General features: G+C 37.0%; 1 pseudogene; it reads right to left on the bottom strand.

Moving 5' to 3' along the window:
- Positions 1-544: 544 nt before the first annotated feature.
- LOC141817254 (uncharacterized) lies at positions 545-1,791 on the bottom strand (annotated as a pseudogene).
- Between the last annotated feature and the right edge of the window lie 2,660 nt (positions 1,792-4,451).

Genomic DNA, 4,451 nt, shown 5'->3' with positions numbered 1-4,451 from the left:
AATGAAAGTAAAATAATAGAATTTTCCTTCTGGTATCAGATTTCTGAAGTCGCGCAAAAAGCAAGAACAGACATCAGACACATTTCCACAAGACCACAACGCATCAAAGAGAAGAGCAAAGCGACAACCTTTGAGCATAAAGTGAAGGGTTTCCTCCGTAGCGACCTTGGTCCTTGGAGGCAGCTACCTGGATTAACAAGAGGGTCAGAAACGAATCCATAGGAGCAAACGAACCGAAAGCACGTACGAATTCGAATTGCGAGTTGCGACTGCTGCTCGGCGAAGCGGCAGATGTCGGCGAGGCAGTGTCCGCTCGCGTGAACTGATTGCACGTGAAGTGACCGCCTCGCGCGCTAGCAATTAGGGTAAAAAATATATAATATATATATATATTTTTTTAAGTTTCGGGCCCAGTGTGGGCAAACTGCCCCACACTGGGCCCACATCAGCTCCGCATCACATCAAGGTTATGACGCAATACATTATGTTGCCAATAAGGCAAAGTAAAAAAAAATACTCTTCTTTTTCAAAGGTTGGGGCTCACCCATAGCTCCCTCACCATCTTCTAAATCATCCAAATATCTCAAAACTGAATTGCCATCAAGAATTGTAGGTTGATCTCTGAATTCCTGTGTTCCATCAAAGTCTTTTTTGTTAAGCCTCCACTTGTGATCAAAGGCCAACCACCGACGATGACACATGTAGCAATATTTTCTACCATGGTGCAACCACTTTGATGCTGTTTGAAAACCACAACATGGGCAAGCATATTGGCCTTTAGTACTCCACCCAGATAGGTTAGCATATGCTGGGAAGTCATTAATAGTCCACATTACTGCAGCACGGAGTTGGAAGACCTCTTTCTTGGAGACATCAAAGGTTTCAATTCCAGTATCCCACAACTCTTTCAACTCTTTCACCAATGGTTGTAGGTACACATCAATATTATTTCCAAGAGATTTAGGACCTGGAATGATTAATGACAACATGAAAAAAGATTGTTTCATACACATCCAAGGTGGAAGATTGTAAGGAATTAGGATGACAGGCCAAGTGCTATGAGTAATACTCATAGTTTTGAAAGGATTAAACCCATCAGAAGCTAAGCCTAATCGAACATTACGAGTATCAGATGAAAATGTTGGATATCGAGCATCAAATTCAATCCAAGAAAGAGAGTCGAGCCGGATGCCTAAGAGAACCATCCTTTGTTCTACCCTCTGAATGTCATCTCATCAACTCAGCAGTTTTAGAGGATTTGAATAGCCTTTGCAGTCTTGGCTTCAATGGAAACCATCGAAGGATCTTTGCCGGTACTTTCTTCAGCTTATTATTCGCTTGCGTTTCCTCATTTTTTGATTTCCACCTTGACTCACCACACTTTGGACATACTTCATCTTTGTTATAGTTGTCCCAAAATAATACACAATCATTAGGACAAGCATGAATCTTCTCGTATCCTAAACCCAATCCTGAAATTATCTTCTTTGTCTCATAGTATGACTCGGGCAAGACATTTCCTTCGGGTAAAGCATCTCTCAATAATTCCAATAACATAGAGAATGATTTGTCACTCCAACTATGAAGACACTTTAAGTGGTATAAATGCACAATAAAAGATAACTTGGTAAACTTCTTACAATTTGGATAAAGCATTTGTTCATTCTCTTTAAGCAATTGATAAAACTTGTCAGTTTTTTCTCCTTGTTGCGAGTTCCTTTCTTCATTATTGTCGTGGGTTTCTTCTTCCATAGGATGCATTGCAAAAGCATCTTCAAGTAATCCTTCCATGTCATGCTCTATTTCTCTAGGCTCTTCAAACGGTCTATTTATAGGTATAGTAGGTCTTTCACCATGGAAAACCCACTGTCTATACCCTCGAAGGAACCCTCGGCGTGGATCAGTTAGATGCAAATAGACACTAGTTCTATTATGAAGTGAGTGTTGGCACACTTTTTGCAAGGACAAAAGATTTTTCCATCAGCTTCTAAATTTTGAAATGCGAATTCAAGAAACTCATTAACCCCCCGAATGTATTCTTCTGTTTTTTTGGTTGGATCGCTCATCCAAGCTCTAGAATCCATCGAAGTGCTACAATTCAAGATATGTAAAAAAGAAAATGAATAAATAGTAATGAGAACTAGAAGTAAAATTTAACTATGCTAGGAAGTAATTCAGAAAATCAAAACATATAATACAAACCCCAAGGCATAAAATGTAGATATCTCAGTTTGGGCGTTGGACCTTTATCGCAACAACACTGCCATCCAGTGTACATCAATGTTTCATAAAAGCAAATGTTGACTTAGCATTATTAAGGATGCAGACAGATTACAATGGAAAAACAAACAAAGATTTTATGGTTCTCCTTTTAGGCTTTGAAGAAATTATATACTTACAGACTATGGTACCAGCAGGTCAGACAGGAGAAGACAGAAGTCACGGCGCCTTGTCCTCGCCGGACCCTCTCGTAGATAAGAGTGTACTGAGGAGAAGACAGGATAGCAGGAGAAGAGTGCGGCTAGAGATGATCCTGCGCACTCTACGTCGCCGTGTGCCGTGCGGACTTCGAACCGGGAAGAACCGTAGAAATGAGAATAACTCACCGGAGTGAAGGGGATAGCGGTTGGCGGTCGGCGGTCGGCGGTCGGAGCCGTGGTAGTTTCGGAACGGCGGCGTGTGGGAGATGCGACGGAGCAAAAAGAAAGGAAGGGGAACGATTTCTTTTAGGTCAGGATTCTTTAGAGTTTTTATTTAGTCAATTTTTAAAATCATTGTAACATTTATTTGTTTATTTATAAAACACTTTAAAAATTATAAATAATTTTATTCTTAAAATACTTTAAAAATTATAAATAGCCTTGATAATCATAATTCACAAAGGTTACGTGTATACATTATTTATAAATATTATTTATGAATAATTCATAATTTATATATTTATAAATATTAATAAATTAAACACGTATATAAAGAGTATTTAATTTAATAAAATATTTAATTGATCATATTAACTGACCTGTGGATTAAGGGTGTAATTGAACCGAGCCGAGCCATAAGAGGCTCGAGCTTGAGCTCAATTCCCACGCATTTTCTGACGTCGTGTTAACTCGGAAATCAGAATGAGGTACAGTCGGATGTGTTTCGAAGCTCTTTCAGAGACCTTTATTCGGTACTGGCCCATTTTTGGCCCATCCGACATCGCTTAGTACTCCGTCCGCATCTCTGAACTTATTTTTTACTATTTATAGTATTTTTTTGTTTTTGGTTTTTTTGACTTTGTCAAGCTAGTGTTTTAATTTACGACCTATTTATAGGCGTGTTTAGCCATTTACGGCCAGATTGATTCATAAATACAAATTATCCTTTTTTGGTAAAAACCTAGAAGTAGCGCTGTCGGCGGCTCTCTATCCGTTTTCCCCAATTTCTCGTTCTTGATTTCTTCTCAATTCTCCCCCAACTCTCCTCCTTCAGAATAATCGCTATTCTGTCCGGCGTCAGATAACTTGTACAAAAAATTTATGCGCCAATGGAAGGGAGACGACAAAGTGAGGGGGGCGCTTGCGTGCAAGCTAGGGCAAACACTTGACGCCCCGATGTAAGAGCAACAGAGTTTCACGAAAACTCTAATGTGATATTAAATACATGTAGATATAACATAAGATTAAAAAACATATTAAAAATATAGTTATAGATAAGAACGTAACATGCATTAAAAATATTAATATTTTATTTAAAAATTTAAATATACCAATAATTAAAATAGGTTGCACTTAAATTTTTATATTATGATTTGATTTTTCATTAATAAAATTTATCATCATAAATAATTTAATATGCTACTTTAATATTTAAAATAATTTATTTTAATAAATATCATTAAAAATTATTTATAATAACAATGAAACTTATAGTGACAGTAAAATATAAGTGTAGGTATAGATATCCAATAGTCATAGTATTGATATCTGTCCCTATAACTTTTAGTGACAGTGTCATATATCTGTGGCTATATGTTACCTTTACCTACAGTTTGTATATGCGTAGCTAAAACATATAGTGACAGTAAAATATAAGTGTAGGTATAGATATCCAATAGTCATAGTATTGATATCTGTCCCTATAACTTTTAGTGACGGTGTCATATATCTGTGGCTATATGTTACCTTTACCTACAGTTTGTATATGCGTGGCTAAAACATATAGTGACAGAAAAATATAAGTGTAGGTATAGATATCCAATAGCCACAGTATTGATATGTGTCCCTATAACCTATAGTGATGGTGTTATATATCTGTAGCTATATGTTACCTTTACCTACAGTTTATATATGCGTGGCTAAAACTTATAGTGACGGTGTCATATATCTGTGGCTATATGTTACCTTTACCTACAGTTTGTATATGCGTAGCTAAAGCTTACCGTGGGTATATGGCAATTTTCTTGTAGT

Source organism: Curcuma longa, unplaced genomic scaffold (assembly GCF_044706935.1).
Source record: "Curcuma longa cultivar G26 ecotype Majalengka, Jawa Barat unplaced genomic scaffold, ITB_CL_G26_1.1 contig_19822, whole genome shotgun sequence".
In the NCBI taxonomy this organism is placed as follows: domain Eukaryota; kingdom Viridiplantae; phylum Streptophyta; class Magnoliopsida; order Zingiberales; family Zingiberaceae; genus Curcuma; species Curcuma longa.
Note: the sequence above shows the minus strand (reverse complement) of the source record. Positions and strands in the feature narration are given on the sequence as shown.